Genomic DNA, 14,390 nt, shown 5'->3' on the forward strand with positions numbered 1-14,390 from the left:
TGAGAGTAAAATTCATGTGTTTTTGCATTGTGATATAACGGTTAACTTCTTCTTCTTGTTGTTTTAATTGGGATTAGTGTTTAAAGATGAAGATTTTTGAATTGGGATTAATGTTTAAAGATGGAGATGAAACTCACCTTCAACCCTAAATAGATTTAAAATTACAGTAGGAGGGTAAGGGTGGGGTTTTAATTTAATATTTGGGTTTAGTGTAAATTTAAGAATTTTTTTGTTTTATTTTAGATATTATACATCATAAATTAATAATATATATATATATATATATATATATCATTATTATATATTAATAAAAAAAGCCACATCATCCAGTTGTTAGAGAAAAATGGTATAGTGACAAAAAAGTTTAATCCATAAAATTCAATTTAAAAAATTAAAAGTATAGTAAATTAAATAAAAGAGAAAATAAAATTTAGTGATGCTTGATGTGATTTACTCTTAACATTATCATTTATATGGACAACTTTAATATTTAATAAATTATGTTGTTTTCATAGTAGACTCTCACAAGTATTAAGAAACATCTCGCGAAATTCAAGGGAATGGGATAGGTGGAGTGCAATATAATTCCAATAAACTAGCCTTCACTAATTCCAAATATAACAACCAATAGACAATCGATGTGAGTGAGTAAGAATATCAAACATAAGAACAAACAACGTTGAGAGATGTATAAGAAAAGGCAGATTAATATAAAATTATTTTTTTATAAAAAAATTTAATAACTTACACGTTGTTGTAAGAAACAAAGAGAAAATGAAGAGCCCAAAAATTAATAATTTAATTTAAGGTTAAAATCATCAATTGAGTTTCAGCCGTTATATGAGTTATTTGAAAAACATAATTATTGTTGGATGTAAAAAATTTGTGAAATCGAAAAATATTAAGTCCCGATAAATATTGATACTTAATATCAAGTATTTGTTATGAATTACAACAGTAACATTTTAGAAACTGTATGGGGGTGTGTTGCTTTCAATGCAAAGAATATAATAATAATATTATTAATACGTGATTATAAATTTATTATAGTAATTATCATTATTATTTAAATAATCTGAGATGGTTATAAGATATTATTTATTTATAATATTTTTTAGTTATTAATAACGTATACATGCATATCTTATAGACGCATCTATTCAAATTTATAACCTTAAGAAAGAACAACACTTCTTTTAATCAATATGACCACTCTAAATGTTTTATTTTAGGACAAAAAATAACCTCTATGTATGAAAATATTTAGTTAACAAACTGTTAACACTTTAAAAGAGGGACATTTTTTACCTTAAAATTAAACGTTGATGGTCAAAATGCTTTAGAAAAAAATAAGAACTAAATTGGTTATTCAGTTGAACGTTAGGGGACTTTTTTTTACCTTAATATGAGACAAAATGACAATTTTAGTAAATATTGGGGGTTGATTTTGATTTTATGTCAAAAGAAATTGACCCCAACTTTATATATATATATATGATTTAGTTAAATATCATAATTTAAAATTATGATACTATAATTTAAAATTTATAGCTCCGCCCCTAAATGACATGCTATCTAATCCTTATTATCCCATAAATCAAGAAATTAAATAGAAATAGAAAATTAATGAATAAAAAACATACTAATAGTTTTTTAATGATTGGGATGATTTTAAAGTAATATACATCTTGTAGATACAACTTATTAAATCTAGAAATTTTAAGAAAAATGGTACTTTCTTTTCTCACTAGGATCACTTAATAGAATCAACTTACTTGTATTAAACAACTTTAATTGTTCACATGGGTTAAAATATTTTTATTTTAATTCTAATTATTGAACATAACTTGATATTTTGATATACCAAAAATGTTAAATATTTTTAACAAATTTTAGATTATATTCGATTTGTTCATTCGAATATATAAATTATTTTTAATGTCAAAAACTCTATTGTACTCCTCGTTCTATTGAAAAAGTGAGTCTTATATTGGAAATATCTTCGAAATAATTTTTACTAAGGCTTTCAAACTTCAATCGAGTCAAAAATGTATTTTAAGCATAGTAGTATCGATACTACAAGAACAATATCGATACTATTCATGAAGTAGATAGTAGGTTTCACAAAACAAAATGCTATTTTGTTACTGATACTAGCTCAATATAGTAGTATCAATACTCCGCATAGTTGTACTGATACTTCTCTTTTGGTTTTGAAATTATCAAATTCCAATATGCTCATTTGGTACCGATACTAGACCTAGTATCGGTACTACTTATAAAAGTAGTACCAATACCCATTGTACCAGTATCGATATTGCCATTCCCCAACGAATATATTTTTGTATTTAATGTAGGGAAACCGATACCCAAAGCCTGAGTATCGATACTACAAGCATCTAGGCAACATTTATTGTAGGAAAATACCTCCCAATGGCTCTATTTACTCCTACAACAAACCAAACAAGTATAATTAATAGAGGGATTATAAAAACAAGATTCCAAGTCATATTTGAAAACGAGATCAAAGAGAAAGCCAAAAGCAATCAATTTGAACATAATCAAGTCAACATTCTTCGATATTCTTTTTGTTTTCAAAGATAACTTTTGCACTCATTTGTTGTTATTTCTCAATTGTTCTTATTTGTTCTTGAATTGTGCAAACACATTTCCCTTGAGGTTTTTATAAGTTTGCAATTTGTAATTTTCTCTTTGAGAAAGTGTCTCATGAATTTGGGATATAATTCTTGAGGGAGTTGTAAGGTTACACCTTATTCTCAAAGGTTGCTACAAATAAATGAATTTTTGAAAATCCTTAGTGTGGTTAGCTAAGATAGTCGATGTAGACTTTGGTTTAGAAAGTCGAATTACTCTAAATTATTTTGTTCATTTTTTTAATTTCTTTTCAATCTTCCACCAAAATTTTTATTTCCCAATTCACCTCCCTCTTGGATATTTTATCCATCAGATTGACTCAACAATTGGTATCATAGCTTAACTCATTAGAAGGATTAACATCATTTTGAAAAGATCCTTTGAAGAGTTCAATCATTTCATCATCAATGGCCACTCTATCCATTTTTGAAAATTTTGGTGAGTCTCAATCCATATCAAATCCTCCTTATTTCAATGATGCTAACTATTCTTATTGAAAGAATAAGATGATGCTATTTGTACAAGCCACCGATTATTCGGTGTAGGATGTCATCACCAACGGATCATCCATTCTTTCAAAGAGGCGATGAGAGCTAGTTATACCAAAGGTCAAGTCAAAATGGTCTGATGAAGACCGAAGACTCGTTCAACTCAATGCCGAGGCTATGAACATTATCTTTTATGCATTCAGCCTCGACAAGTATAGTAGAACGTCTACATGTTCCAATGCAAATAAAATTTGGGACAAGCTTGAAGTCACTCATGAAGGCATAAGCCAGGTCAAGAAATCAAATATTGGCCTCCTCACTCTCAATTATATGAATTTAAGATGAAGCCCGGTGAAGATATCAAGACAATATCCGATCGATTAATCACCATTATGAATGAGTTAAAGGGTTTCGGAAAGGTCTATCCAAATGAATAAATTGTGAGTAAGTTTATTCATAACTTACCAATGTCTTGGGAATCCAAGAGGACATCTATTAAAGATGCTAAGGTTTTTGATATTCTTACACTTGACAAACTCATTGGGTCTCTTCTTATTTATAACCCCCAAGATCCGACTTAGACTTTACAGTCGAATCTTGAAAGTCACATTAATCACCGAAGTGATCTAAAATTTAATTCAAAACAATTTATCATATATTAAATAAAAATTGTAAATAATTTATACAGTTATTATCATTTTATCGAAAAATAATTTATCAAAATATAATTTAAACCTGAGACTCCAATCCTCGAGATGTCGATCTGATTCTAACATCCTGAAATATCTGAAAGGGAGAAATAAAGGGGGTGAGCTATAGAGCTCAGTACGATTAAAATGTGTGAATAAACAAAATATTCAGAAAAGTCAACAAGCATATTAGTAGTACGAGTCATAATATTTATGGTATGAATAAATATGTAGATAAAAATGCACCCATACACCATACACCGTCTGAAGAGTAGGTTTCCCAGAACCACTCTAACTACAACATACCATCCGAAGTGGAGTCCATCACAAAGGCAGAGGCCACTGAATCCAAAGTGAAATTCACCCCGTCGGGTGAATACACTAAACTTCCCCTATCAATCCCAACCCAGAATGACATGACAACATGATATACATACCCGAATTTCGATCCGATCTGAATGTAAAAATATTTACATACTACCAAAGTTCGAATGCATAGCATAAATTCTGAAGCTGATATATAACATATGTCACATAACATATTTATCCAAATTGAATTTAATATAGCAACATCACAGAACAGTCATGCTTCAAACCAATTTTCAACCAGTCAAACAATTATCACATAACAAAGCACCAAAAAGAGACACACAGAGATTCAATTACATCATCACAACATCGATAAAAATTTAATTATTCCAGATTTAACAAAAAAAACTATTAAACATAATTAAAAAAGTTATAGCACGGTAAGTCACTCACCTTAAATCATACAACGATAAATATATTAACGAACAAAGACTTTTTTGGTCAAAATCTTGAGTCGAAAGTTTAGTGGAGAGGGGCCACACGATTTTAGAAAAGCTAACTAAATTAATAGTCTCAAAATTTGAAACAAAACAATAACGGAGATGATGAATTCATTGTCTCTTTATTTTGTAGCAATATATAGAGTTTAGGGAAAATAGAAAAAACTTTATAAATTGATAAGATCAAATTCAATTAAGATAGAGATAAATATAGAAGTTCTATTTAAATTTCAGCGCTAAAATAAATAGTTTATGGAATATATTTTAGAATTAAAATAAATAAATAATATAATAGATAATATAAAATAAATAATTTAAGATAATAAGATAATATTTATGATATAATAAGGAAAATGACTTGAAATAAAACAAACCTAAGAATTACACTTTAAACAGAATTCCAGAACCGAAAATTTGAGAAAAACTGTAACACCCCCAACCCGTATCCGATCCGGATGCAAGTCTCAGGTGTCACATTAACTTTTCAAGGCATATACTTGAACAAGATAATGATCATTTAAACTTATTTTAAATAAGACTGCTAATGTATGCATTTTCAACCAAAAGTTTTACAAACCGATTAGAGCGTATACAATTTAAATCCTTAAATATATGCCAACTACCTTCACTATAACAAAATAATAATAATTACATTCTTTTCTAATCTGATCTTCAGAAAGGAGATGCTGACCTGACTTGCCTATCATTGCTTACTTTCTCTTATCGAAACCTACGTGTGAAATATTCACACGCTAAGTCGATGACTTAGTGAGGCATAAATAAAATGGATAATGTAACCTTAATTATTTAACAATACAAGAACATTTAATATTATCATATCAAACAAAATCATATAATATTACATATAACGAAATACATACTTACACATCTATCATCATTATCATCATCAATAGTATATTCAATCAATAATTCATTTTATCACATAATCTTGAATTTATTATATATACAAAGCATATAACACATTTCACCAAGAAACACACATAACATCACACAAGGTTTATTTTTGTTATCTATTTTATTAGCCCATGGTACATTTGTGAGAACTAATGATATGTGAGTGTATTGAGGTTGTGCACAAATGATGTCACCACAGCTCTTAATTTTCACCGAAGTGCCACATAGGTTTGCACCGAAGTGCCACATAGGTTTGCACCGAAGTGTCACATAATTGTCCCGAAGGACCACATATAACCCTCGACTCTTGGCATGCTAACTATACCCCTGGCTCTCATATCACATAACATGGGAATTATCATTTATTCTTGTCATATTTTCACATAGTCAGAAAATCATCACAAAACTTAGAGTATTTCACATGTAGTCACATGGGTCATATCTCATAACGTATATCACATGGTTCATGTAACATTTTCATGTAGTCACTTAGATCATTGTCTTATAACACATATCACATAACTTCATATCACATAACATGTAATTCAAGCAAGATGTACTAATACATACATGTATTCACATAACTTATATCATATAACTTAATCTTTATTCTCTTATGATCACCTTTGAACCCATATCATTTAAGTAGGTACTCTTATACATATCTTAATATAATTCGTATATTAATACATTATAGCTTATCTTACATATTTCCATGATCATCTATATCATATAAAGTTTATACTAGTCTCATATATTGATAACTCCGTAAAACGGTCACATTTTGGGACCTTTTCACTTAAGTTATTGAATGTCTAAGAGCTCATTTAGGACCGTATAGATGCATTTAGGACCGCAGATGCATGTGGTGGAATTATGTTTGCCACGACATTTTATTTTGTAATCAGTGCTGCTTTATGGGGAAGGTGTTTGTTTGATGATGTGCAGGATTTGAGAGCAAGGAAAAGAAAAAGGAAAATGCCGTGGCATAAGGAGACTACTGAGCAGAATGAAAATGCCAAGTTGGATTGGCATTTCGAGAGCGAACAAAATGAAAAAAGATATTTTTGGAGTCAGCTGTCCCTATTTTCACGGGATCTATGACCATGACCGAGAAATCTGCCAGGATCAGCGCAGATCCTTACCTGCTGTAGCAGGATCATGTCGGGTGCTCAGTCAACCACCCAGGCTGGACCATTGCCAGCTACTCAGTAGGATCACTGCCAGCTCTGCCCAATCATCACTTGAATTAAGCATGATTTGGGGTATTTTTAGAATTTTGGCATAAATCTTTAGGGTTTTTCTCCCCTATAAATAGAGGATGAATCCACAATAGAAATTATACTTTTACAAGCTGCCAAGAGCCTAAAAATTCAAAGAAAAAGTTCTATGCCAATCCAATTTACCGTGGAATTTCTCCATTGACACGCTTGTGACAGTGGCATTCAAAACATCTGAGAGGAGTTAGTTCGCTGGGGGAAGTTCGTGGTAGCCGAGAGAAGCTCTGGCAGTGCACGCTGAAGGCTTTTTCTCCTCCCCTTAGATATTTTCTTTCATATTTTGTTATTCGGGTTGTAAGGAACGAATGATGTTTGCTTTGTGCTTGGTTATTTCGTACCCCACCATGAACTAATCATATTTGGTCGGAGTTTGCTTGGATGTTTAAGTTTTTATTTCAATGAATGGTTGCTTTTCTATGCTTTATTCTATTTTATTTATGAAACTTAATGCCTTAAAGTTGTAGGAGCTACGAGAGTAGTCTTTTTTTAGGAGGTTTTTAGGGTTTAAGAGAATAACTTGGCAAAATATCCTTAGTATTCGAGAGAAACTAGGGAGAAACTACATAAACAAGGGGTTCTAGGTAGTAACTAGGCCTAATCCACCTTAGAGATAAGGCTAGGATTTCATTCGACTAAAAAGAGTTGCGCATGAACGATAGATTAGATGTTAATGCTGCCGCAAAAAGGTATTATCGAGACATATCCTGTTATCTGGACCAATAGGAACACTACAGGAGTTTACGCCAACCGGTTTTGCCAGGGCATCTTCAATCTGTCGAGTCTCTTACTAGAGATAGCATAGGGCATCTTAGTATACTCTGTCGGGCAGAAGAGGCATAGAGATAAGATCATTCCGAGAGGTAAACTTAGGTTTTCCAGAGTGACTCTCATCATTCATTCCCATAGTAGCTTCTTGTAACCCCCTCAGTCCGATGCAGATAGCCCGATCTGATCTGGAGTGTCACATTAAGGCCACCGGAGCGACCCACTGTAAAAATAGCAGAAAATTTAAAACTTTTTATTGAAACGTGTAACTTATAAAATCAGTTGTCACTATTTAAAAATAAAACATATTTCCAGAATCATATATAAATCAAAATACAATTACATGCCCTCTAATCACATGTACCATACTCTGCAACAACGCCGGAAGAACTCCCTTACTGAAGTCGATAGATGTACTGATACAATTCTTTTAACCTGAAAAGGTGAGTAATAGAGTGAGCTTTGAAAAGCTCAGTAATACAGAACTACCAGATGATGCTGAAGAATGTGTAGATACAGATAAACATATATATCCTTATTATTTCCGAACATTTATAGATTTTTATGCTAAGCAGTGATCCTACTGATATTTCAGATGGTAACGAACAATGAGCTTTCAGTTCAGATTAATATTTCGGATGACTGAGTTCAGGAGATCAGAATAGGTTATCTAGTGTGTTCCCAAAAACCAGTGAAAAGATACATATCTTTTAAAAACAGTAGCAATTTAAAACATATTTACCCGTGCACAAAGCAGAGGAGCATGCAAAAGCGATAAGGTCTTATCCTTGCACATAGCAAAAGAGCCTGGGGAAACTGTAAGGCTTACCCTTGTACACAACAAAGGAACCTGGGAAACTGTAAGGCTTACCCTTGCACACAGCAAAGGAACCTGAGAAATTGTAAGGCTTACCCTTGCACACAGCAAAGGGACATGGGGGAACTGTAAGGCTTACCCTTGCACACAGCAAAGGGACCTGGGGGAACTGTAAGGCTTACCCTTGCACACAGCAAAGGGACCTGGGGGAACTGTAAGGCTTACCCTTGCACCCACTAAAGGGACCTGGGGGAGCTGTAAGGCTTACCCTTGCACACAGCAAAGGGACCTGGGGGAACTGTAAGGCTTACCCTTGCACACATCAAAAGGACCTGGGGGAACTGTAACGGTAATTAATCCTTTAAAATATGAAGATGTTCCATATTTAGAAATCATGTCCAAAAATACTGTAACCAGAAACCATATCAAAATATGTGGTAAATCAGATATAAAAATAAACTGTATTCAAAACATCGGGTATTGTCTCATAAAAATATCCAGTATGTGATTTATCAAGATCATATTTTCCAATGAATATAGGAAACCCGATAACATATTTCAAGTAAACATAGTTCATAAAACCAGTAGATTCCATGATGTTATAAATCAGGAATAATTCATATTTTTCGGTAAAACTCGAAATCGAAAAACATATAACATGTTGCCATGGTTCATAAACCAGTAAATCAATAATTTCGGTGAAACTCATTTAAAAACATATAAAATCGTCATGTCGTACATGTGGAACACACTAAGATATCCAAGTATTTCTCAGAGACACTTAGTAGTTATCAGAATGGATAACATGAAACTAATGTAATTTGATCAGATTCTAAAAATGAGGTCCTATTGAAGGAAATCGGTTGCTAACCAATCTAATCTGACATTTAAGGTTGATACATTCAAATTCTGCTATGATTCATATGCATCAGGAAAGTGTTCAGGAATCTTTACACAAAATATGTCGTTTGATCTGATTATCGAACAACTCTTAGATGAATAGTTCCTAGAACTAATGCTTGTCGATTGGTCAATTCATTGATCTTCCAGGATATTTACTCTTTAATACCATAATTTCTAGTCCATATATCAACTTCGGAATCATCGCTAAATAAATCTTCCAATGTCTTTATTTCATGTTCACGCTTTCACTATATCATGAAATGCTGACGTGCTTGATTTGTAATTCATAATCCATAGGGATGTTACATCACGTAAGTTCATCCGAGTTTTCAGGCTTATTCCAATCTTTTACTTAATCCCCAGTCCTTGAGGTTACCTAGTTCCTTTAGCAGTCAAGTCTATTCCAGTTACTTTGGAACTTTCCAGAGTAATTCTCGACGTTCCTAATTTTGGATACATACGGTACTTCCGTTCAATTCAATTTGGTCTTCGTGGTCGATTTATCTAACAAATATCCATTTCTTATTTCCGAATGCGATCTAGAGTTGAGCTGAGCTGAGTATTTCCAAAATTATCATCAAACCACACTTGAGAAGACGAACACACCTTCAACTGATACCTATGTCGTTTAGGTACTGGCATATCATTACGGTTGATCGGCTCAATTAAGTTATTCCATAACTTCTAAAAATAGTATAACACCTATGCTTATTTGGATTCCTTAATTAATCCAAGACATTTACTTAATATATGCCATAAGGGTATTTTGGTAATTTTGATGTTCAGTTTTATTCCATTCATTTCAGAGCTCGAGGATATCCAATCATTCCTGAGCTTGGTGATATTCTTGGGTCATTTCTATTACATAGGTATTTTGGTCATTTTACATATTCAGTGTATTTTAATCCTTTTATTCCGTCCGATCTTACTATTAAATTCAATCTTATCATTTATTTCAGTTCTTTCAAACAATTCTGATAGCAGAATACCCCCAATAAATTATTCATAAAGTATTTACTCATAACCCGAATATTTTCGGGTCAAGTGCCTTCTCATATTTTTACCAACGGAATATCAAGAATTTTTCTACACTAAGTCAGGATCTTAATAATCAAATTCATACTTAATCAAATCAAGTACAAATCCTCAAAGTACTTTCTAATTCAGGGTCAACTCGGACTATTTTACATCTCAAGAGCATTTCCGTAATTTCTTAACCAGATAACTTCGATATTAACTCTTAACGAAAATAATTATAATTTAAAGATCCTATGTCAATTGCTTTCCTTAACATTCTCTGATCTTGAAATTATTCCTTAACAAACTTTTAGTATCTTGCGCAAACCGTTTTTGGCGTTAAAACCAGTTATCCAAATTTTATAAACAAAACTATTATTTCTTATGCACATCTGTAATTATATCATATCAATATATCCTTTCAGAGTTGCTAATCAACTTCCAGGGACAATTCTTGACATCTTACAACTTAAGGGTATTTTTGTAATTTTACTCTACCGGAGTATTCGCATAATTTCCCATCCAAGTACCTTTAACATTTAACCTTTGATGATATAAAATATAAGTTACAAATTCAGGGCTGATTTCTTTATCACCAATCACAAACTTGTAATTTAATTTTAACAATTCCTCAATCTCTTATATTAATCATTCGATCCGTATTGAGATACCAAATTTCTACCACATTCATATCGAGTGTAGAAACTAATTAACTACACAAATGAGACCAACATTATCTTAATCATGCATTTACCAATATTCACATGTTCCATAAAGCATAAAGAGGTAGTACAGTATTACCTCGATTTCAATAAATCAGAAACTTTAACCACTTCACCTCCTCACGCGCCGCCGTCAACGGAGACCAAGGATGACACCGGTGGACTCGAAACGATGCAAAGAACACGATGGTGCGGGAGGTGTCGTAAACGGATGAGCCGATCGTCGTGAATCGATGAAAAACCAATTGAAATTGAGTTATTACCGACGATACTTCCGACTGAAATTAACGACGAACGAAGACGATTCACGACGAAAGGTTTGAGGGGTATTGTTCCTCGGTTGACAATGAACAAGATGGTGGTTTCGGCTCGTCGTTCAGAGGTCGGACGGTGAGTAGATCAGAGTTGAAAGAGGGGTTGACGGGAGAGGGAAAACTGGAAAAATTTCCAGAAACATACGGGAGATTGGGGGTTTATAATATCTCATAATTAAAAATGGCTAAACCAAGAGTTTAGCCACTAAACTTCCTGCACTTCATAAAATGGTCTGCCAACTTTAAAATTTTACAATTTAACCCACTGTTTCTTTCAAAATACCAAATTAAATCCACCACTTTATAATTTCTTAAATTTAGCCCATAAATTGGGGTGTTACACTTCCCGTGTGAGAAAGATAAAATCCTATTAGTTAAATCGTATATTTACATTTCATTTTGCATTGACCTTTCCATTTATTTTCACTCAACACATTTCAACTTTTCACGACATATCCATCTGCTACCATATTACCACTATTCCATTTCCACACCAGTCATTCCATTTTGCCACAACATTATCATTTGTACATACCATCACTAACTTTACTTAGGTGACAGAGTAAAGTTCCTTGGCAAACTTATTTGATTTCCCCCAATCCCTGTGGAGATGATATTCAACTTATCACTGTATTACTTGTTCGATTGTGTATACTTGCACATATTTTCGCACCATATTTTAGTACTCACAAACATGCGGACAATTTTTTGGTGCCGTTGCCGGGGATTGGCAATTGGAAGTTAATTAGTTTTGTCATAGCATTTTTATTTTACTTGATCATTTTTTTGTATAGTTTTACTTGTTACTTTCCTTGTCTTTTTTAGGCTTTTATTTTATGTACTGAACGTGCTCAAGCAAAGATGTATCAAATTGGATATCAAGGCATTGGTCATGAGGAAGATCCGAATGTCGAGGCAATTCCAAATGCTGTGAATGCAGCAAGGCCTCGTAATATTCGAGATCATTCCCTATTATGGACGACCTAAATCCTGGAATTGTGGCATCCATGATTCAGGCAGCCACTTTAAGCTCAAACCGGTTATGTTCGACATGTTAGACTTTATTGGACAGTTTGGTGGTGCTCCTCATGAGGATTCAAGGTAACATGTTCGGGCATTTTTAGAGGTATGTGACTCCTTTCGACAACAAGGTGTGCATGAAGATGTGCTGAAATTGAAGTTATTTCCATATTCTTTGAAAAATCACGCCAGGGCATGGTTCAATGGATTACCTCCCGGCTCGATAAGGTCATGGGTAGACTTGTGCAAAATTTTTTTTGCTATGGCATAATCCACTAAATATGAACAACTATATTAGAAATGCCATAGCATATTTTCACCAAGGCAATGAAGAGTCTATGTATGAGTGCTGGGACCGATACAAAAGTTTGCTTCGCAAGTGCCCCAATCATGGATTCCACGACTGGACTCAAGTTGTGATGTTTTATAACGGAGTTAATGCATCCACGAGGATGATGCTAGATGCCTCGACAAATGGGAAATTACTTAACAAATCACCTATAGAGGCATTTGAAATTCTGGATATGATTGCTAACAAGGATTATCAATTTTTGTCTACAAGGCTTGGACTTGGGTGAAAATCACTTGGATCTTTCGAGCTAGATTCTAAGGATTCGGTTTCCGCCCAACTTGCTGTTATCACTAATATGTTGAAGAATTTACAAAGGCCAAGCGAGGTGAGAGAAGTGAAGGCAGCCAATTCAGCATGTTTATTATGCCACGACAATCACAATGAGAGTGCTTGCCTGACCAATCAAGAATCCATCAATTATGTTGGCAACCTCAATCGAGGTAACAACAACCCCTATTCTAACATATATAATCCTGGATGGAGTCAACATCTGAACTTTTCTTGGGGAAATCAAGGAACCAATAATGCTCATCAATCGGCTTGGCAACAGAACTTTAGTGACTCTTAGGGTTTTCAAACGAATATATCATGGCATAATTCTAACAAGGGAGTACCATCTTCATCTAACACAAGCTCTTTAGATACCACGATTCATAATTTTATCACAACCGCGAAGACCATGTTACAAGACCATGCGACCTCTATAAAAAGTCAATAAGCTTTACTTTAAAGCCACATCTCGTCTTTGAGGGCATTGGAAGGTCTGGTTGGCCAAATTTCCACGTCATTACATTTTTGCCCACATGGCAGTCTACCTAGTGATACTGAAGTCACTAAGGATTAAGACAGGGAGCATTATGGTATATTCACCTTAAGGAGTGGCACCCAAATTTATAAAGATGCTAAGTTTGGGGGGGGGGGAGGAGACACTCGGATAGCCAAATTATGAGATTGTACACGAAGATTCGAAGGTGCAAGAAGATTTATATTCACTGGAAAATAAGGATGAGGGTTCGAAGAGTGCAGCCAATGAAGAGAAGAAATATTTTGCCACGGTAAAAGAAAAAACCCAATCAGTTGGAGTTGATGACCAAAAGGAAGCTGCACAATTTTTCCATAACAAATTTTTATGTACTGATAATCACTTGAAGGAGTTCGAGGATATTCCAAAGGAGATGAGTCAGTCTAGCTTACCCATAGCTAGACCAAGTATGAAATTTGAACATCTGGATTCTATTGAATTTACTTATCCTAAACCCTAAGTAATTGTCCATCTGTCTATGCTAGAAATTATAAATGAATTAAGGAATAAAATGGAGATTAAGGAAAGATTTCCTAATGAAAAATTATTATTTGCCACATCAATTTTTGTGGTATACTAACATTGTCAATTTTCTCGTTAGTGTTGTTTTGCTTCCTTACTTGAATAGCCTAGGAAAAAACAAGGTCATACACGATGGTGGCTACTGTCATAGGGATAACCCCGACCTCTTCAACAAATTTGCTGGCCAAATGATTTCAAGATGCCACATCAAAAAAGAGCGAAAAGAGATATCATTCGACTACCATTCAACTACTTGCAGAGAGCACTTTGAAGGAGAGAGGACTACTGCAAAGATCCTATAATTCAAACGTGAAATACAC

Source organism: Hibiscus syriacus, unplaced genomic scaffold (genome assembly GCF_006381635.1).
Source record: "Hibiscus syriacus cultivar Baekdansim isolate YM2019G1 unplaced genomic scaffold, ASM638163v2 tig00016637_pilon, whole genome shotgun sequence".
Classification (NCBI taxonomy): domain Eukaryota; kingdom Viridiplantae; phylum Streptophyta; class Magnoliopsida; order Malvales; family Malvaceae; genus Hibiscus; species Hibiscus syriacus.